General features: G+C 40.1%; 1 long non-coding RNA gene across 3 annotated transcripts in view; it reads left to right on the top strand.

The window, feature by feature from the left end:
* The window catches only part of LOC307005518, a 48,173-nt gene extending 29,064 nt beyond the window's left edge, over positions 1-19,109 (top strand). The window contains exon 3 of one of the 3 annotated variants that reach the window (XR_013799282.1): positions 18,761-19,109. This is a non-coding gene — a long non-coding RNA (uncharacterized lncRNA). Of the gene's footprint in view, positions 1-4,096; positions 4,239-9,155; positions 9,409-18,760 lie in introns of those variants that run through there. The other 2 variants (XR_013799283.1, XR_013799284.1) reach the window with 2 other exon arrangements.
* The last annotated feature ends 4,065 nt before the right edge of the window (positions 19,110-23,174 follow it).

Here is a 23,174-nt window from a genome sequence, read left to right as displayed (position 1 = left end):
CGATAGCCTATATCGCGACACCCCTAATATAAACTTTTATATGAATACTCACCAGTTTTGTGTGTATATGGCGTGCGTAAGGGAGGTGACTCTCTGTGTGCGTGAGTACTTCTTATTGCATTTAATAACATTAAGTGTGTCACATGTATATAGCCTAATAGTCTTGTGTCCAGTCTGCTCTCTGCTGTCTGTGGTGACTTTGACCTAAAACTTTTGTATTCTTTTGCAGTATTTAAATCGCAGTTATCACAAGCCGTTGTGATATACTGTACATATCGCAATACATACAATGACGTTATTGCAATACTTTTGATATATCGTGCTGCACTATAATAAACATAATTTAATTTACACTCACTGGCCACTTAATTAGGTACACTGTATCACACAAGTTGCAACTTACATCTGTGTCATTCTTTTTGGTGAAATGGTCCCACAGACTACTTTTCTTTGCACCCTTCATCCTGTCGTCTGCCCTGGCTCTAACCTCGAGTGTTTTAGCCTGTAGCGTTTACTTTTCGCAAACCTTGTGAGCGCGCAAACCCAAACGCTGTGACCTCGCACCAAATGTTTTTATTGGCTTATTAAGTACAAACAGGCGAGTTATGAAAAATTGAGTGTGAGGGATTTGTTCACTACACACAAAAAGATCTTGGAATTAGATGGCTAACTGTAGTAGCGTTTAGTCCACTCTCTATAATAGTGTAATTTAGAGATCACTTTTTTTTTTTTTTACCGACTACCGACAACTTTGATCGGTTAACGTTGATGCGGTCAACCATCGGTCAAACGCTCATCGGTTAACATCCCTAGTTCAAACTGAGCGATTTAAGTGCATTTGAACGTGGTATGATCGGAGTATTTCATAAAGTGCTGATCTACTTGGATTTTCATGCATAACCGGTTCTAGGGTTTACAGAGGATGGTCATATCCAGGAAAATATCCAGTGAGCAGCAGATCTGTGGGTGAACATGCCTTGTTGATGCCAGATTCTACCTGTGCGTATAGTTGCTGACAATGTCCATCCCTTTATGACCACAGTGTAACAGCAGAGTAACAAAGTCACAAAGCTCAAATCATCTCAAACTGGTATTTTAAATGAATAAATTAATGAATGAGACATTTATATAGGGCTTTTCATGTGTACTACTGTACACCCAAAGCTTTTTACAATCATATCAGTCTCTCCTCAACCACCAGCAGTGTGGAGCATCCACTTGGATGATGCGATGGCAGCCACAGTACAACGGCGCCAGTGCGCTCACCACACACCAGATACAGGTGGAGAGGAGAGAGAGTGATAGAGCCAATTCAGTGGATGGGGATTATTAGGAGGTCTTGATTGGCAAGGGCCAATGGAGGGAATGTGGCCAGGACACCGGGGTTACACCCCTACTCTTTACGAGAAGTGCCATGGGATTTTTAATGACCACAGAGAGTCAGGACCTCGGTTTAATGTCTCATCCGAAGGACTTGTCAACTAGCTCTCATTCATTTGCAACTACATGTCAACTAACTCTCATTAGAGTATTGGTAGATTTAGTAGAGTACATTGAACATGACAATGAGTTCACTATAGTCAAATGACCTTCACATTATACATTTTGAGATATTAAAAATCTGGTGACTGTGTATATATATATAACTCTGGTGAAATTGTATATAACTTTTTTCTTTTGCACAGTTTAAGCATGTACATCATTTCAGCAATAAATGTAGTAAAGCTATCCAGCTTAGACACCATATTTATTTTCTCGGTCTCTTTCTCTCTCTGTGACTCCCACAGATTAGCTATCCCTTCCGGCCACGATTGCTATTTAGACACCCATCTCGCTATTGTTTACAGTATTGATTTATTTAGTGAGTGATTGGGGTTGGAGGGAAAATTAAAATGGCCATCATCAAAGCTCACCTGAGGCTGGAAACTTGACAGATCATGTGACAGGCTGAGTGTTTAAATGACACAGCCACCGAAAGAACAACCCTCCTGCTGATGATGAAAATACTAGCTAGTGGTGTTTGTGTGTGCGTGTGTGTGTGTGTGATCACAACAAAAACACAGAGAAGACTAAATTTCATTAGATGTCTGATTAATTTTCCTGCATTTAACAGAGACATCCTTATGAAAATTGATCATGCTTCTACTTCAGTTTTATTATGGCAGTGTATCAGTATTGTTATAGTACACATGGACTGAGGCCACTATTCCTTTCGCTCTCACCAAATTCAGTAGTAGTAAAGTTGCTTTTACAGGGCAGTCTAATAACAGACACATCGCTGTAGCTTTGCTGACACAGTTTACATTATCAATTTAAAAATAAAATAATAAAAATCATGTGTATTCATCTTCATTTGGAGGCTTGTCACACTGTTTCAATAGTCCACTTTAGACATTCTACTACTAAAAGTAACTTTGCAACTACTTGTCAACTAGCTCTTATTTATTTGCAACTACATGTCAACTAACTCTCATTCGAGTATTAGTATTAGGTATTGTTAGTAGAGTAAGTTTACATATACTTTCAAAGTTAGTCAGTATAATGTCTGTTGGGGGACCATCAAAATTCAGTTAGCCGATATTAAGCAGACAGTCTACTAATAATCTAATGAGAGTTAGTTGACAGTTTCAAAGATACTTATAGTTAGTAGAATGTCTAAAATGGACCATCAAAATGGTGTTAGCAGGTGCTTTTCTCAACAAATGTGTATTTATTATGCGATGGATTGATTAATTAAAAAGCATATAATTTAATCAATTTGATGGTTTCATCAGTTCAGTTCATCAGTTGAAAGCCATGTAATTATATTATACTATATATATTTCTAAGCTGTAACCCCAGAAAAAAACATCTACATCAAATCCACAGATAGATGCACAATAAAAAAACAAAAAAACAAACAAACATACAATTCTCATATTCTGTATTCCAAGCATCTGAAGCCATTCAGTAGCTTTGAGTGAGAAACGGATATAAATGTAAGAGCATCTTATGAGGTGTGTTATGTATATTATGTTGTTATGGTTTCTAATCTCATTTAGATGAAGCTGGTAAAATCTGCTTTTAATTGATTTTGATACATTTCTGAGCAGTTGCGTTAGATGGCCTCCACTCGGTTCCCGCTGTTCCAGCAGCTTCCACCTCCAACCACTGAAGATCTCTGCTCAATACGCCATGTGTCATTTGCCTTATTAAGGGCTTAGCCACTAATTGCATTAGTCATATTAGCATGCAAGCATTTGAGGCTTCTCAGTCACCCTAAAATGGGATTTTCCAGTCAGCAAAGAACACATGAGCCTCATATACTTAACCGTTTGGGACAAAAAGCCATTTCATTAAGCTTAAAGTGGACATTTAAAGTGCTGTTAGAATGCGATCAATGATATCATAACTAAGTTTGACCCGAGCAGATTTATACATCCTGGAATTCATCAGATCCATTGATAATACTTACTGATGAGGGTATGTTAATTTCCCTCCAAAATCAGGCAGTATTTTCAGTTATGTGCAGCCTGTACATATCTGTTCACATCTCACAAAAAAGAAGAAATGTTTTGGGGTTCCATGACCCTTGAAATGGTTTAAAATCAACCTCATATTTCATTATAATACTGTGATAAAAGAAAACAATGTTTCCTTTATTTTACTCGAAACAGTCTCTTGTTGTCCAGTAGACACCTCGTCCATGATGTTGTCTGAGATATATCTCTGACATAAGTAGTCATTGTTCCCACTGGGGAACCGTTTTCAATTTGAAACACACTGTGAAAGTTGCTAATTTGCAGTTGTTTTCTTAGCCTGCCATAACTTGTTAGTTTGAATCAGTAAACATGTGGCATTAGTAAACTCCTCCGCGTCTGTGCCCTCTGCATTCTTTCAGACACCACACAAAGTTGCCTTATGAAATCAAACCCAGCGACTGAATTCTCCTCGGTCGAGAGGTTAAGCTTTTGATCTCAGCAAACAGATTCTTTAAAGGCAGATGCAAAAAGGGCAGATAGGACTAAACGAATGCATGTTTGCGTTCACTCGTACCTTATTTTTGTCGAACATGAGCCTTTGATTCTTAGATTCTGTTTGTTCTCAAACACTCTAGAGCTATAAGCCAGTGAGAATGAGAGGGAGAGCTGAGCACCTGCAACTCAAGAGACACTTGTACTCCGTCCCAGAACCCAGCGTATTGCCTACAAAAGCGGCTTGATCTTGATGCCCTCTTGCTGCGAAGGCTGTTCCAAAAGGTAGGCAACTTTATTATGTTGCCTCCTAAGATACCTTGTTTTAGTTTAATTAGAAGGCATTGTTGCATGTATACATGGCTTTCTGAAATATATTGAAAGAATTGCTGCAGCCAGAATTTTAGTATAATGGTGCTGCTACACCAGTGTTTTTTAAGCTTTTTTGACTGCAAGACAAATACAACAAGGCAAGACAACTTAACTCGCTACTTACCTGCTTTGTTTCTGACTACCTTGCTAGCTACTGCTGTCAACCAAGTTGATCTCCAGTCACCCACGTAATCTTCCAGTCACTCCTCGTCTCAACGTTGTTTCCGTGTGTGTGTGTGTGTGTGTGTGTGTGCTCCAACGATTCTGTAAGACAGACTCAGTCAACAATGCAAGTCTCTCATCTATCGATCTCAAGTATCATCTCTTACCTGCATTGTGTTCATGCTCTATTTGCAAATAAACGTACCTTTTTGAGTTCTGGTCATTGCGTCAAGCCTGATTGTGACAGAAGTGGCTTGATTCCCATTGAATGCTGCTCCAGCATGAACTCAATCTGAGTGTGAGAAGTCTTTTTTTTTTTTTTTTTTTTTTTTTAATCAGTAAAAAAATCTTAACTAGATCCCACCCCCTTGTGGGCCCCGGACCCCTGGTTGAGAACGACTGATCTACACTGTAGAATTGACTGTTGTCCCATGCATACTAACTGTGCTAGTTTCGTGGCTGTCACATCAGGGTTTATTTTGCAATAATGACTTATTATTCCATGCATAAACCTTGCTTATAATAGGTCAACAAGTATGAAAGAATGAAACGGGTTCTTTAGTCTCATTTTTTTGGGGGGGGCCATGAGTGTATTAGATTCCAAACAGCATGAGGTTTAACAAAGTGAGAAGAACAAAATGTGTATTTTTATCTTGGTAAAGACGGATTCTTGCACTGGAATGTCACTGGTTGAAGACAAGCAGAAAAAAACTCCTACACCACCCACGTGAAAATGGACATGACAGACACGCATACAGAAATGTCAGACAGGAGGACTGACATGCAGCCCTGTTCAGGTCTGGCACCGTGAGCAGCGAGAGTGCAGAGGGCTCACGTTTCGCCTTATGGACGCTCGCAGAGGACGATTCCAGATGAGTCCCCCGCCCTGCCTCTGTCAGAGCCGGTGATAAATGAGGAGCGGGACTGGCCTCTCTGTTTATTTAGACCTCTTGTTTCTGACATAAGCCTGCTCAAATCCAGCGCTGAAGTGTCTGCTATTAAAACATAACCCGACCTGACAACAACCAGTCCTCTGGGCATTCGCCCCCCTCACGGCGGCTGGGACCGGACTCACTCTCTGGAAAGGGAACCCCGGCAGCAGACTGCAGCAGACTTTCCAGTACATTAGAAGTCTATGAAAGATCTGACCAGGGCTTTGGCCACATTCATTCCACACAAACATATGGGAAAGTATTAGACTCTTCTCCCAAGTTCCGGCTTTATTTTTTCTGAGGGATTCGGCCCCTAAGAGAGACACATACGAGCTGGAGGGTCCAGAACATCACAGCTGCCTGGGCCTTTGGGCATGCGTGTCCTTATAAATAATTGTTTCCTGTATGTCAAATCCACTTTTCGCTCGACTGCTGAACACGGGAGAGGCCTAGCGACGGGTTCGGCTTGTAAAACATCTCAATGTTCCAGTCCTGCGAGGGAAGGCTGGAGGTTTGAGCTCTGCCAGTTGTTACGCAGAAGTCAAGCCGGTCCACTTATGTTGCGCCGTTCTGCTTTGGACCACTTGCAGGCGTTTCACATGGTTGCCTGGCATGTGATTTTGAGCGTTGTGACTGCAGATCTGTAATGGTGAGAAAATCTCAAATCGACAGGGGGCCTGTGAAACGTGAGCCAGCTCTTACTTAGCTTTATGTTTTTACAAATGTTCAGAGCAGACAAGCAATGACGCAGGCCATCAAACCTTAATACCTCATCAGAAGAGAGGAAGTGGGGGTGTGTAGGAAAGTACCGCAGGGGAGCGATTTGGCACCGCGATGCCTCGCTCGTAGGACATGTGGTGACAACTGCTTCTCTCTCACAAAACAAACAAGCTTCACGGGATCATTAATATGCAAGTTCACAGATAGCGTAATTGAAAATCCCCTTCACGTGGACATGTGTGAGAGAGAAAGGGAGCGGAGGGGCGATAATTGTGTGTTTTGTCAAATGTGTAGGGATGAAATTGGAAGCGGACTGTGTGTTTTTGTTTGGGGACCTCAGGCGTGTTATTCGGCTGCGGTGTCCTGGATTCAGATCCGCTGGTCTCAAGTGGGCACATCTGAAAACCGAGGGGGTTTGGCAGAGAGATGGCAGGCTGTGCTTATATGAGGCCCTGAATTTAATGAGCATGAATAATGAATAATACACTCTACATGCTGATCTCTGAATGAGATGCCAATTTATTAGGCCAAACCCTTCCTGCTCTGTTTCCCCCCTCTCAATTTTGACTTTTAGCTTACCAGGAAAAAAGCTTCGTAAACTTGTACTATTTTTGCAGTATTCCTTATGTATACCTGGCATAGCACGCACATGTTTTGTATGCATAGATTACATTTGTTAAACTGTACACATGAGTCCACAACAGTGATGGTGGCTGGTCGGTTTCAAGAGTAGGGAAGCACACTAAGATCTATTGATTCTGTGCTCCTAAAAGCCTCTCAAACTACTACTTAATTACATTTGCTAAATAGTGATTATTTTAACATTACACATACGTATTGATTTATTTTGTACGGAGATAAACTGTATAATGAACTGATATTGGCACAAATTGCTTTCCGTCTTAAAGCAATCACCACTGCTACATAGGAAGACTATATTTACATTGACATTTATGCATTTGGCAGGTGCTTTTATCTGTAGCAACTTGTATTGCATTCAGGGTACATTTGATTAGTTTATACTAGGGCTGTCAAACGATTAAAATATTTAATCGCGATTAATCGCATTAATGTCATAGTTAACTCGCGATTAATCACACATTTTTATCTATTCTAAATGTCTTTTGATTTCTTTTTGTCCCATTATTTTTTCTCATTTTAATGCTCTTATCAACATGGAAAAGTGGATCAGCTTGCTTTGTGCAAATGTTTTTTTATTGAAAACAACATAATGTGTTCAATTCCACACTAACATTCTCACTTGGAGCAAATAATCTCTCACACAATGTAACACTCTCCATCAATAAAAGGGTGAAAGAAACACTGACGAGGTAACGTTACTGATATTGACGAGTGGGCGTAGAAACGCATCAGCTGTGTGTGTGTGTGTGTGTGTGTGCTTGGCCATCAAGTGGTATTTCAGACTGGACGTGCTGCGATGATAGCTCAGTTCACAACGACACAACACACAGATCACTTTGGTCTTGTCAATTGAACCATTTGGCAACTTTTTAAAAGTAAACTTTACATTCAGAATCTTATTGGCATCCAATATCGGCGTCTCGCGTTCATCATTCATCAAGTCGCACACCGGACGAGAAGCGCAGCTCCACATCGCGCAGCGCCTCATATTTAAAATTCGAACACATTATTCTCTATGAGTGTACACACACCGGCGGCGCCATTCGGCGTTTTTATTGCTGGCCATAAACTGAGAAAGTGCGTGTGCGATATGGGTTGTCCTAAACGCGGCTCGGCTCTGCGCTTCTTGTCCACTCTTTGGCCGGTTCGGTTCGCAAGCCCAAACAAGTGTGTGCGGCGTGCCTGTTGTTTGGTTTCTGGTCTAGCTAGATCCGGTGTGGTGCTGTAGTTTTAATAACGTAGTTGTTGCAAAAGCATGTGAAAAAAAATTAAAACGTTTGCTAGGCGTTAATCTCGCGATAAAAAAATTGACGCCGTTAAAATGGGTTTGCGTTAACGGCGTTAATAACGCGTTTAACGGACAGCCCTAGTTTATACATTCACTGGGAACTAAACCACCGACTAACTAGCACTATGTTCTGTTGTTTGAGTTACAGGAATGCTGTAAAATACTGTATCTCACAATGCAATGCATCTGACTTGACTAGTCAATGTCTCTCTTGACTCGGATATTTACTCAAACGGACAGAAATCAAATCTGCAGTGTGTCATTTCTGTGGCACCAATTGGACCTGTAGTTGAGTTTGGGTTTTGCTATACCAGTTTAGTCTCGGTGGCAGACGGGCATTGGTTGAAACTTGTTTGAAGATGCCACTAGTTGTGCAAACCAATAAAAAATGTTTCTTGAGCAGCAAGTCAGCATATTATGCTCAATATTTGCTCTTTCAAACACACACACACAAAAAACACAAGGACTAAAAATGCAACGTTCATTGGTTGATGAAAGGCAGGCCGTGCATGAGTGCTAGTGTTACCTCTCTGAATTATTGATGGAGCTAATCAATACCTCTTCAGACCTTAATACACCAATTGATTACTCCATTATCTCCATCTTTATAAACTGTTTTGATTGTGAATAAAGAGAAGACCAAACAGAGGGGCTCCTGCAATTGTGTTTTTTTTTTTTTCGCTGGCTGCTCCTATCCGTGTTATAGATGAGTTGTAGGACCCTGTGAGGTTTAATACTTCTAATACCTGGGAGTACCTGGCAGATGCAGGAGAATTGCAGCCAGACTGCGATGCGGCGGCGTCTGACTCCCACTTCACACTCGGAGCAGAGACCGTGCCGATCTATCCAGAATCAAATGCTCCAGATCTGTCAGTCAAGCGGCCTGTCTTCCCTCAGGACTGTGGTGTTGTGACGCAAAAGGGAACGTTTAATTATTGATTCAACTATTTTCCACTCCTGTATGTTTGGAGCAATCTCTGATGCATTGCTTTTTGAATGGATCACAGCTCCAGTCTGTTCAGATTGCGGATGCTTTTGTTTAGTTTCTCAGATTTTAGAAACCGTTTTCTCTCTCACTCCCTTTAGGTGGACGTGCCAGATGCTTCATATCGCTCTGTCTGCTGACGAGCTGTACCTGTCCCTTTTTCAGTTCAGATGAGAACCCCTCCCGTTGTGTCTGCATGAATCGCAGGCCTCTCTCGTCTCCTCAGCCTGTTATCTGTAAAGAGGGCTGATCTCTTGGCACAAATCGTGGAGTGAGCTGTCGGAGACGTGGCAGGGTTAAGGAGCGAGCACCGCGTCGAGTCTCGAGATGAGAAATCGAGTGGGCGTGCGTGGTGAGACGGAGAAAAAGGGAAATATCAGACAGGGAGCATTTCAGAAATACCCAGCCTTACCTGTATGACGAAATGTCTATGGGGAAATTGAATATAAACTGCTTGGAAATGTAATGTGTTTTTAGCGTGTTCTTATGCACTCTTAAAAATAAAGCTTGGGAAAAGGGAGTTTTCACTGCGGTGCCATAGAAGAACCACTTGGTGGTTATCTGTGAACAGTTCTTTAATGAGCCATTTTTTTTTATTTGTGTGAAGAATATTTTGATAATGTAAAGAACCTTTTCCCACTAAAAATAATCGAGAGATTCCATTGATGTTAAAAGTTCTTCAAGGAACCATTAATGACAAAAACCTTTATTTTTTTTAGTGTAGGGTAGTTGCTAGATGTTTTCTTTTTGGGTTGTGTTAAAAGAAATCTAGATATCCCTCAGGTCCCTTGTTTAATGTATGTCCGTACCATTTAATTTTTTGTATTGCCCAGCAGATGAAAATTGTGCATCTGATGACTTGGTAAAGTAACAGGTTGCCAACAACATCAAACACTGGAAAAGCAGAAAATCCTCTGTAGCATTGTATGATATTTGTCACGTGACTAGAAGTTGAGGATTGATTGATTGATTGATTGATTGATTGTTCACTCTCAGGAAAAAAAGGTACAAAAGTTGTCACTGGGGCGTTACCCTTTAAAGAGGTACACATTTGTACCTAAAGAGTGCTTATCAATACCTTAAAGGTACATTTTGATACCAACAGTGTACATACAGTACTAGTACCTCAATGGTACATTAGAACCTTTTTAAAGGGTACTGTCCCAGTTGACAGCTTTTGTACCTTTTATTCTGAGAGTGTTTGATTGTTTGATCGATTGATGGATTGGTTTTATTGTCATATTATTCATAAGCTGGTGTGTGGTGGGCGTTCTGGAGCAATATGGCTGCCGTCGCATCATCCAGGTGGATGCTGCACATTGGTGGTGGTTGAGGAGATTTCCCCTTTCTATGTAAAGCGCTTTGAGTAGTACCCAGAAAAGCGCTATATAAATGTAACAAATTATTATTATTATAATAAAAAAACTGCATTACTGCATTGTAACCTTGCTTTCGGAAATACAATTTGATGTATTCACACGTTTGCTAACTTTCTCTAGCCCCCTAATGTTTTGGATGTAAAGTAAAAGCAATATTGATGACGGTGCTGCTAATTTATAATTTCCATGCTCTGTGTTTCTGTTCCTAAAGATGAAGTGGAGAGACAAACACACCTGTTGTCCCTTCGGCGCAGTAAATCTGAGCTCAAGACTATGCGATGGCACCTCTACAAACACAAGCAGCAGTCAAACATTCCCAGCGAGACTTTCACAGAAAAACCTCTCAAACAGCACAGTTATAGTGCAGCGTGCGCCAGCAACACTGCTGTATAGCTTTTCAATTGTGATCCCTGTCAAACAACTGTATCCTTCCATGAAGGCAAAAGAATGTGTGAGGCTTTTCAGGAGAAGCCCTGGGAGAGCCATATAACGTGATATATGCTCACCATGTTCTCTCGCAGGCCCTTCAACCCTGTCAGGCTGTTTAAGCATCCTCGGTCCTGCCGCGTCGCTCCCTGCACAAGTTCCTTTAAAGAGGCGATGCGAAAAATTTGTTTGCCTGAGCGTTTTTCGCCGGTCAGAATCAGTGCTGTCAGGTAACTCATGAAAAAGTAATCGAGCTCCCTCCTTGCGTCTCTCACTGTCAGTCGACATCACGTCAAGAGATGCGCGGGCGGCCGCGGCCTCGCACAGGTACACGACCGCTCCCCGTCTCCGACCATATGTTTCGGATATTTCTGACAGTAAAAATGGCATTTACATCGCTGCCGCGTGCTGTTTACAGAGGTTTAAACTCCTGCGTCCTGTGTCGCGTGCTTTTAGCCCCATAGATAATACATGAGCTTGTTGGTTTTTAAGGGATGCCGCCATATGCATGAGAGCATTAAATGAAGAGCTAAACTGACAGCTCCATCTGCCAAATACGCTCTTCGTCAAGAAACACGCTCCTCCTCCCTCTTCTCTGTCTCTCTAGAGGACACCATGCTGTCGTCAGTGCTAATACTAAATATTAATAATTTGTTGACCTCAAAGTGTTTGGGAACTCGCAGAGGGCCCGGCGGAACGCCAGGCGCGCTGAATGGCATATGCAGATGTCAGGTGAGCGCTGATTTCCCACTCTCCCTCGCTCTTCTTTTCTGTTTAGCAGCCTCTCGGAAAACAGACAAGTTGCAGCAGAATTCGTCATGAATATTGCATCGCAAATGCGCGTCAACACAAACGCGCACACACATCCGCACGCGTGCGCGTTTCCCTCCTTCCACATGTGTGACGATCCCGAAGGGTGGCAACAAAACAAGCCCAGCACTTCTGTCAGGCTTTTGTGTAAAATGAGCATTACATGCCTCCCATCAGACTCAGAGGAATCCTAAATACACATACGCTCACCTCCGAATATGCGATCTGCGCTTGTTGTAAATAAATTGCATAATGTTTTCTGGATGCCTTCGTGATTTGGCAAAAGGATTTCAAACCTGTGGCTAATGGCTGCCGGATCTCTGTACGTGGCAGGCTCCTGTTGCAACACAATACTGCTGCTCACAATCCTACCCAGCAAGCAATAGCCATCATTTCACTGTCTAGGTTAACTATAGACTTGATATAGTCTGGCTCTGAGTAACCCGCTTCTAGCCAAAATAACCTTGAATTTGGTTACATGTCGTTTTTGCCAAAATAACTTGCGAGATGTATGATATTCCATCATGTAGCCTAAGCAAAGCAAACCGTGATTACAAGGTGTTTGGTTTCATTTATTTATCTAATTGATGACTAGTCTATTATTGGGCTATGGTATAGATGTGTCACTGACAGACACAATTTTGCCTTGGTTTAGCCTATGCTGGGCTGTGTTTGGACGGCTATCTTTTAAACACAAAATTGCTTGCTGGGTATAGTCTGATTTCCAGTGCACAGAAAACTGTAAATTGATGATTTTTTTACATGATCTTTTTACATGATTTTTAAAATGATCTACATTTTTATCTTTAATATTATTGTGAAGTCTAAGGAACTTTTAGTTTGTGTGTAGAAATGGAAATTGAACATTGAAAATATAAAAAAAAATCAATGAGTAGCAATGAGTTGTACGCCTATTTTCAATTAAACATCGCATCAAAATACTTTTAACTGTAATAAAGATTTTAGGATTTACCATGTTTAAAATTACTGATGTTATTGACAAAGATTTTTTTGTTGTACTCATATTTTATGAGTGCATAAGAGTTTACACTTCATTTTAAAGTGTATTTGTTACATAATGTTACATCTACTTACCGTAGGAATAACAATAAATTATGCATACTTACATGCAACTAACCCCCAACCAAATCCTAATCCTACCCTATCCCTATAGTAAATGCATGCAGTTGCTTAATATTACTCAGTACTTAAATATACAATTACACTGTAACAATTTTACTGCAGTGCATTGTATTGTACATTCCCATATAATTTATATTTGTACATTTTTATATTTATTATGGTCCTGACTGTTATTCCATATAGCCAATTCAATGAAATAATAATAATAATAAGTGAAACATTGTGAAGTGTATAGGGTCAACTTTATTTATTGAATATAATTTGACCTATCTAGATTAAAACATAAATAATAAATAAATCCTAAACGAATATAAGTGGCATTTAGAAATTTGATTGTCTAATGTTTCTGACTATCTAATGTTCATTTCTTTGAATTTCAGTCCATTTTAAATCAAATTTCAATCCAGCCTCCTTTGATGCCTCAATTAAAATTCTGTTCCGAGTGTGTCTAGTTTACACACTCTCGATCTTAATGTGCCTAACCCTTTATTTAAACACAGCATCTGTCTTGAAACCTGACTGCTGTGCATGAGAGTGAAAGTATATTTATGCCATGTCTTTGGGATCTACGGGACGGCACTGCTGTGTTTTCACAGCTCTCTCTCAGAGCTCTAACGGCTTTATTGGATCTTAACTGATGGAGGATCGTTGGGAAGTGGCTTGATGAGTGTCAGGATGTCAGCGAGACTGATTTACTGCTTTTCACTTGCCACTATCTCCCCTTCAGTGCTGTGTGTACACTGAGAATAGGAGCGTCTGGTGTTGTGTTCTCTATGGCCCGACTGTGCTTTCTCCATGAGTGTTGGGTTTCTCTGAGGGCTGCTCCATTAGACGGGTCATTTTAACATTATATAAATTAAGCATTAGCATACAGGGAGATCACCCAGTTTTACACTGGGAGTAACTGTCTAGCTGACTGGGAACGTTCTAGAGCTTCGGCCATCATTCTGGAAAGGTTCTCTCAAATTTGTGGACAAATGTCTGTCAAAACAATGTTCATTCAAAATTATCTGTTTTTTTATTTATTATTATCTCAAAACATTAGCATAAAAATGTTCTTTATACATTGTCCAAGGAAGCAAAACTGGAACGTAATGTAACATTCCCATAATGTTTGCAAAATTATTTCCTTAATGTTCCTATATCCAAGAAAAATGTTTTGGTAACACTTTACTTAAAGCCTTTATATATGATGCATTATAAAATTATGTTAATGCATTAATTATGCCTTGTAATGCACCTTATAATGCATTATATACCACAGTTATAATACATTGTAAAACGTATGACCACACCTTTATGACAAACATGACATGACAAACAACCAATGTCAGATGTAACAAGTCTGCAAATATTATAATGCATTTTAACTTTGGTTACCATTATTTATGAATAGTTATAATGCATTATAATGTACAATAAGAATATGTTTATAATGCACTATATATTATATAGTTACCGAAGTGTATAAAACATTTTAAACACTGGATCTTCAGAGAAGATTCAGAAATAATATTTAACATAACATAATATTGACATTAGCAAAACGTTCTTGGAACATATTTTTGTTAGCTGGGTGACTCACTTATTTTGGAGAGTAATTGAACCGTTCTGGAATAAAAAAAATATTTGCCAATTCAATTAGTTCCAGCAAAGCAATCAAGTACTAAATATTGCAACAGAGTACACTATAACTACTTAATTATGTATTCAGCTCAATATTTGTCTAGTTTTATTATTCTGTAACTCATATTGACATTTTCATTATTATTTTTGTAATTGTAGAAAATATTTGATAGATGCATACAGTAGTCAGCAACTTTAAAAGCAGAATGTTTAACTACTCTGCTTAGCTAATTAAAGTGATTCTGTAGCTTGGCAAGTTATAGTTTCAAGTTAGCTGCCAAGTACACCGCTTTAAGCATGAAACGCTAGCTTTATTAGTTTACAGAAATGATGTTTAGATTCTGTGTTTGAGCTCAAGCAGCCGTTTACACCTAGCGAAACATTTCCATCAGGCATGTAAAATGGACACCCAAGCCGTAGCTCCCGAAATGCTGCCTAACCCTTGCAGCCGATTGCTTAATGTGGGACTAATTCTTTTCCTTAAGCTTTCGTTACTTCGGTACTTTCAGTTGGAAGGATTGTCCACGGTAATCAGACGTTAATTGCTAACAGGGGAGACTGGAGCAGGCAGGCCCGGATGGGATCGGGAAATATAGCGCGTGTCGCAGTGGAACCCAGAACAGCTCAATTATCCCCCCTGCCAGTCTCCCAGCCAACGTTTTGTGCTCCTCCATTGATTGGACCCACTTTCAGCAACCCAGCGATGCATTTGCGGGCATGCTGCCGAAACCAACACAAAGGGGGCGGGTGTCAGCTTTTAATTGTAACTGTCTTGCAGAATGGGTGTTGTTTTAATATCCTGTATAGATTTTTATGTAATACACTTACTTGCAGGCAGCCCCGAGCAAGAATCAATTCGGCACAGGAATCTCCTTTTGTTAAAAGCCAATCTTGTTTTAATGATGCATGAAGAAATATTCAAGCATTGACATTTTCCTGTCAGATTCCTTTAGAAAAATCAATTAAATGATTCTGCTTTGACCCAGTTATCCAGTTAATGCTTATTAGGAATGTAATATGATTTACTGTCAGCATAATATGTATTTTTTTGGATCCCATCTCATTAGCTTGTGCGTGTTTCAAAGAGCTGCGTTGCATCAGAGTCTGTTTACAAGTGTCTATATGTAAAATGGAGAGGGGGTGCGAGACAGGTCACACGGCCCCAGGGCATTCATCTGTCATCTCTCTCTTTCCTTTCTTTCTTTCTTTCTTTCTTTCTTTCTTTCTTTCTTTCTTTCTTTCTTTCTTTCTTTCTTTCTTTCTTTCTTTCTTTCTTTCTTTCTTTCTTTCTTTCTTTCTTTCTTTCTTTCTTTCTTTTTTCTTTCTTGTAAAAAAAAATGTTGGTTTAACTTAAAGCAAGTTACCTTTGAGTTACCCTAAAAATTTGAGTTTGTTGTAATTAAGAATTGGAGTTAATACAATGAAGAAGAATGGTTTAATAAACAAACTCAAAATAGTGTTATGAAAAGTTGATTTGACAAAAGATAAAAAGTTGTGATAACAAATCATGAAAATATTTTTTTACAGTCTTTTTCTTTCTTTCTTTCTTTCTTTCTTTCTTTCTTTCTTTCTTTCTTTCTTTCTTTCTTTCTTTCTTTCTTTCTTTCTTTCTTTCTTTCTTTCTTTCTTTCTTTCTTTCTTTCTTTCTTTCTTTCTTTCTTTCTTTCTTTCTTTCTTTCTTTCTTTCTTTCGCCATGCGAAATACCTAAAATTACAAACAGACCAATAATCGATTTTACTAATAGTTTTTAACCGAATCACACTTTACTCACAAACATTTGGAAACACAGAAGTGTTGACAAGCAAGGTTGATTCTGTGTTGTTATAATCAACTTTGCTTGTTAACACGGCTATGTTTTTGTCATAATTATTGTTATTACATTTAGGAGCGGGCGATAAACCTGTAGAAATTTGTAGCCATTTATAGCCCACCCCTAATTGTAATTGTGCTGAAACTAAATAAGGAAAACCATCACGGTTTGTATTAAAAATATATATATATTTATAAGGCTGCTCATTGCAATGCTTATAAATGTTTATTATTATAATTATTATTATTATACAGGAGTTTCAGTTCCATTAAAATGTTGTCGACCAAAATGTAAAAATAGATATATTGTGAATTTCTTGCTTACATCGCCCACCCCTAATTATGCTACTCATCATATTAGGTTCATACTGTTGTAGTATTGTTATTGTATCAAAAAAGCAGTAAATAACACAAAAGTTAAAAGATAGTTCACCTAAAAATGATAATGTTGTCATCATTTACTCACCCTTGTTCCAAACCTGTATGAGTTTCAAAATTGTGTCATTCTGCTTATCCATTACGGGATATAACAGGGAGATACAACTACATAAACTATTTATTCAATAAGTACAAATATTCAAAGTGTTCTGAGGCCAAACTATTGATTTGTGTGAAGAACAGACCAGAAAGTGATCGTCTCAATCTGCCATAAAGATCAGATCCTGTGCACACATTCAAAAATTGCCACCAGAAGAAGCGTTACGTTAGCCTGGTTGACACCAGACCCTTCTCAGTTGTAACTAAGAGTGGGTCTGGGAAGGTTCATTCACAGCCCATTTCCAAAAGGCGTCACCAATGGACGTCGCTCAAATGCCTGGGCGCAATTGGATAGACCTAAAACCAATCAGAGCGATCGTCATCGTGTAAAGCCCGCCTCAACGTTCATGATTGATGCCTTGATTTGGAAAAATTGGAAATGGGCGTGAATGGTGTCTTGGCCAGATGGACTTGCAGAGCAATTCTCAAATTTGCCGGAAGTTCGTCAGGTTTTTCCCAGGCTAGCATTGCGTCAGCTTAGATTCTTAATTTGCATTCGCTGAAATGGCAGTCTTGTGGCGGTTAAATTTTGATTCTTATCTAAACAACTAGACTAAATATAAATTTCAATATTATTAAAGACAAGTAAACAGTCAGTAATAAAATAAGAACAAATATTTAAATCCGCAATATAATTTGTAGAAACAAATACAAACAGTTGAATACAACTGAACAAAGTGCAGGTCCAGATATCAAAATCAAGTGTAAAAATAGCAATGCATAGTTTTATTTTATAAAGTAAATATGGATTAATCCTTATTTAAGTTATAGAAATGATTCAGTCAAGATCAGTGAGTGGTTTTCTTTTGTTGTTTAACATTAATAACTGGCAGCAACATGTTTATTAGGCTGCTGTCACTTATATATAGTGTTTATTGAGTAAAGAAAGTGCTGTACTTATTCAAACAACCAGTTCTTTATTTACCTTTGCAAACTGCACTTTCAGCCTTTTAAAAATACAATTTAGGCATCTGGATTTCAGTGGTACGATCCGATGCTTCAGTCCCAATATGCCAGAATTTGGTAGTGTGCTGCGTGTTCCCTCACACTAAGGGGCAACCTGCAAGAATGGCAAGTTTAAGCATCATTTATAAGAACTGTTACCTGATTTGCTTCATTCCTTTAGTGAATTAGATGCTAACACTGCAGACTGTGCATGCAAATAAACAGCGCTGATTTAAGTTGCAAATAATTCTTAGGGAATTCCCCCGTAAACATGCAATTAATCACCATTGGTATTAGTCATAAAATATAGCATTGGTCAATCTTTAAATATTCTATTTGAATTACGTTTTTTGTTGTTGTAAATAAATTAACTATACAAATTGTAATGCTTTGTACTGAAGAGTTCTTCAATGTTAACTTGTGTGCTCAGATGAAAGTGATCGAATTTTTGCAAGGGAAGTTATGAGAAAGAGACGTCACCATAGATGTCATCCAACGATATGAATCCCGATTGCCAGCGAAGCAAAAATTGGCATTGAGGAATCAGTAGATGCAGCCGCTGAAATTCTCTGACACTAAGAAAAGAAAAGAAAAAAGAAAGAGAGAGAGAGAAGGAAAAATGACAAAATTAGTCACCCCAAAGCATCACTCGAACAAAGTCCTCTGTCCCAGGGGCTTGAGGATCACTGGTGTCTTTATAATGGGAAATGTTAAACCTGTTTTACGCTGTTTAATGCCTTTTCTTTCTTAAGTCCTATGACAGTCTTTGTTTTACTCCTAATTATCTCGTCTGAATGTGAACAGTCAGCTAAGATGATATAAAGCTCTCTCTCTCTCTCTCTCTCTCTCTCTCTCTCTCTCTCTCTCTCTCTCTCTCTCTCTCTCTCTCTCTCTCTCTCTCTCTCTCTCTCTCTCTCTCTCTCTCCCTGTCTCTCTCTCTCTCTCTCTCTCTCTCTCTCTCTCTCTGCTGGCACATCCTGAACCCATAGTCGTTCACTGGTATTTGATGCTGTCAGTATTGTCCTTACAGATTGGGTGACTCAGACAGGCAGAACGGAAAATATCGTGGAAATGGGAGACATAAAGACTGAGATCTCAGTTTTCCTCAAGTACGCTTCCTTTTCCTAACACATGCACATAAATTTGCCAAATTCTAAAAAAATCTCCTCCCTTTGACACACAATCCAAGGTTTGCGTCATCTGCACAAAAGGAAATACTGTCTCCATCACGGCAGCAGTCTATAATTTGGTCTTGCTTTGAAATCGGTGACGGAAAGCCACTCCACCCGAGGGTCAGGACGTCCACCCAAAGGAGGATGCTCCACCTGGGGGGGCAATATGTCCAGAGATTCTCCAGATCAGCTTTCAGGAAGGTCAAAGGTCAAATGCTACGGAACCTGACACCACTTTAGCCCTATGAAATGTTGAGTAACATATTGAGTGAGATGATAGCTCATCTGGGAGCCATAGAGGTCACCCACAATAAAAAGAATATCATTTAAGAAATGTGACGGCTGTCTAGTAATATGTGAAACCTAGTCAGTTGCCTAGCAAGACAGTATAAAAAAAAATTCCAGAATGTATTTGTTGAATCATTCGCAGAGAGGGTATTGCAACAAGCTAAGTGGAAATCCAAGACGGTTAATGTGAAGCGTTCCAAATCGCTTCCATATTAGACACTTTTGAGGTTTGGTTTTGGTGTAGAAAGCAGCTGCCTATGTAGGCAGTAGAAAGCAAGGCTAGTGTATACTACAGGGAAAGGATATCCAAAAACATGAGTTGCTCTGTTTCAATATAAAATATTAACGCCTAAGCATTGATTCAGTGCGATATGCTGATCCTTGCAAAAGATGAATGAAATTCAAAATATATTAATGAGATTCTAATATATTAATGAGGCGTAAACAGACAAACAAGGAGAAAGGAAGAATTGCATTTGATTAAAATAGCATCTACGTCTACTCAAATAGATTGGCCAGTTGTTTCTGTCTCTGTCTATCTGTCTAGCTATCTAAGCAGCAGTTATTTTAGATTGTAAATCTCGGAGGGCTCATCGTGTGACCAGGGCCCATCTGTTCTACAGCAGGAGTTAGGCAGCTAAGCGGCACACTTTGATCCCAATGTAGATTTCTCCAAACCCACTAGGATTTGCCGTCCTCTCCAGCTATTGTATAGCTACCCCTGAGTAGCTTCATTATAAGTGTGGGCGGTAAAGCTTGTATTCCCTTAAGTGCATGTGTGTGCATTATATTGATATCTGGTAGCTTAAAAGCACTAGCATTGCGATATTGTCGTGAGCAAACAGATAAAAAAGGTAGGTCATGAATGTGTTGTTTTTTTAAATAAATGTTTATGCATTTCTATGTAAAAAGATTAAACCCCCTGGACCCGAATATAATTTCTTTGAAAAAACAGAAGTGTTTGATGATCGCCTGCACATGCTCAAGCAATATATCAATATTGCGAGTACTTTCCGCCACTGTGGACATTATGTGGAGGTTTAATTCTAAAGCCAAATGAAGAATTAAGAAATATACCTTTACTACACAGTTTACTCGTTATCCGAAATGTACAATGTCGAGCTCAAGCGGCGTCATCCCCGGTTCTTGACGCCATTCGTCTTTGTCAGTTGGCGGCGGTGGGCCGAGGGGGACTGACAGGCAAGAATTAATTCTCTAACACATAATTATGGAGCAAAATGTTGACTGGCTTGCAGAAAGTGCGCGCTGACACTTCTGCAGTTTCTGCGAGACATGGCAGCAACATTAGCATTGGTCATTAGCGGCAGACATTTCCGCGTCTGTGTCGGATACGGGCTCGTGTGCAGACCTATTTGGTTACCTGCATGACAGCCTTGTTCAGGACACAAGAAACAGCTGTCTTGGCCTGTGTGAGTCGAAATAATTAGGCCTGTCATCTTCTTGCTCTGATTTTCCCCTCAGCCCGCTCCACAAAATGCAAATATTTTGCTTTCATTGTCACATTCACCTTGACACGGATATTGCTCGGGTGCCTAACTGGATGAGATGACTTCTAAATTTGCATTGTTCGTTCTAATAAATTTGCTTCCCTCTATAGCCGCTGGCAGGGACCCATCAGATAAACTCTCTCCCAGCGTCATCAATCACAGGCGCTCTGACAGACGGCTTTCGCCTTCATTTGTTACATACGCGAACACGCTTAATTATTTGTACTGTAATTAGTTGGGAAAATGTCAGGAAATGTCAGCTCTCTGTTCGCCGTGGAAGGGCCCCTGCTTGAAAGCTGCGGTGACTGAAGTGTCATTAATGCCAGCAAACAAGATGAGGATCAGCTGGGGAGGAGAGCCAGGGCCTTTACGCTGTAATCATGGAGACTTAGAGGGGGAGCGCTGCAAATCAGCCCGCCGAGCATGATGGGCATCTTATTAGCGAGCAGCAGCATTTCTGCTGCATGTCTTGTATTTTTTTGTCTTTTCTTTTCCCTCGCCCTCTTCACTTTTCCTCCCATCGCTGAGAAATAAAGGCAGTGAGCAGCAAAAAATAAAGTCGGGTAAACAATTGCTGCTCTCCACTCAGAGAGCTGCTGTCAAACTGGGCGCATTTTACCGGGCTGCATGCGCGGCCTGTCACAAACAGACATTATGCTAAAAGCCAAGCGGAATGGGGAAGCTCTGTGTCAAAAACTGTTCAAGTTTGCCTTTTTTTAAATAGACCGCATTAAATCTGCAGCTCGAACAGGGCTGGAAAACAACGAGCGATCGCATCGACAGTACGTTGGCGAGAGAGCGCCGTCCTTCGTTTGCCGGGCAGCGGTCACAGGCCCGAGGGCTCTCGGGAGGGTTTGCTCGCCGCTCCTCTTCCAGGGCCTCATATCGTGAGCCGTTCTTACCCGGAGACGCCACTGATGGTCATCCAAGAGCGCCTTAATTAGCCTGCAATCTGGCAACGGTGCATGTAGCTGGGCTGTGGCAGGGCTGTTTGAATAGCACGCCAGATGCAAGACCACCTTCAGTGTGTCATTTCATTGTGTAGGCAGCAGGGACGAGGCATCAGCCGGCCCTCTGCCGCACTCTTCTCTGGCACAACAGCTGAGAAAGAGGACAGCAGAGGTGACCCCGACCAACCTCGACCTTCAGTCGGCAGACTAATGGCTTGGCGGGGGACGTTAACCTCTTCCGTGCCATGCAGAATGGATGTGCCTATTGTTTCTAGAGTTATTATCTCTCATATCGTCATTGATCTGTTACGTTCTTGGCGCATGTGTGAAAAGTCACTCACGTCGGAATTGTTCTCCCAGTGTTTTCATCCGTAGACAGTTTGTCTAAGCGTCAGTGTGTTGTAGTCTTCCACCCGTCTGTTAGGATTTTCAGTTCATTAACGGAGAAGATGTCCGCGCTCTTGGCAGATCCGCGCCGGAGAGCTTTGCTTGGCTGCGTGAAGACGCTCGCGTTTTTGCTAGGGAAAAAATTCTCACTGCAAATAATGTCATTGCGAGGTTTTCATGCATCCAAGATTAAACTAAAGCCTAAACGCAATGACCACAGATTCCCAATCGAGTATCCATGTAAAATTAAATTCATGGAACCAGTGTGGGGGCATACTCAAAAGACGTATCATTCAACATTAAGCTAATCTGTGGTTCGATTTGCAGTCTTAAGCTACACAAGCATAAAAGCCTGTGTAAGCATTCTCAAATCTGCCCTGCGAAGCTTATAATAGTCTTATTTTTTGCTGTGTAGTTGTGGCCTGAGTGCAAAGAGTTTTCCAATGATGAGAACTCAGCTTAACGTTATTATACATTTTTTTTTTTTGCAAGGGCTGAGGATTGTTGGTTTTCTAAAAACAGCAGAACAGCATTAACAGATGGTCAATTTCACCTCAACACAAGCAACTACTTTTCTTGATTTTATAATACTGAACATACTGTTGTTATGAATCAAAATATTTAAGAAGTTGTCTTGTATTTTATTAGCAGATATGTTGTATCTTCCATTGTTACTAAACATTTGGGGATGGGTCTTCATCCCTGCTCCTGAGACCCATTGTCCTGCAAAGTTTAGTTTATACCTGCTTTACCACACTTGCCTGTGATTTTTCAAGTGATCCTGAAGACCTTGATCAGCTGGTTCAGGGTTGGAGCCAAACTCTGTAATAGAATGGGTTGAAGACCTCTGGTTTAGAGCACTACAACTTACCCTGGATTAATGCACCATTTTATTTTACCATTAAAGGACTTGTACTTAAAAAAAAGTACAAATAACCTTTGTGAACATGATTTGCTACATGTTTTTGCAAGTCAGAAGCAGCATTAGTGAAAGGGACTTTAGCATTATAGAATGCATTTGATTTGACAAAATGAGTGAGTGCAAGAAGATTAATTTATTTTCCCAGAATAGAGCATGTTAATTTATAGGCCTTATGCGCAAGAGGAACACGCGAAAACCGAACAATTTTACATTTGTT

The sequence above is a fragment of the Phoxinus phoxinus genome (genome assembly GCF_949152265.1).
Source record: "Phoxinus phoxinus genome assembly, chromosome: 10".
NCBI classification, from domain to species: domain Eukaryota; kingdom Metazoa; phylum Chordata; class Actinopteri; order Cypriniformes; family Leuciscidae; genus Phoxinus; species Phoxinus phoxinus.
This window is presented reverse-complemented; position numbering and strand designations above follow the sequence as displayed.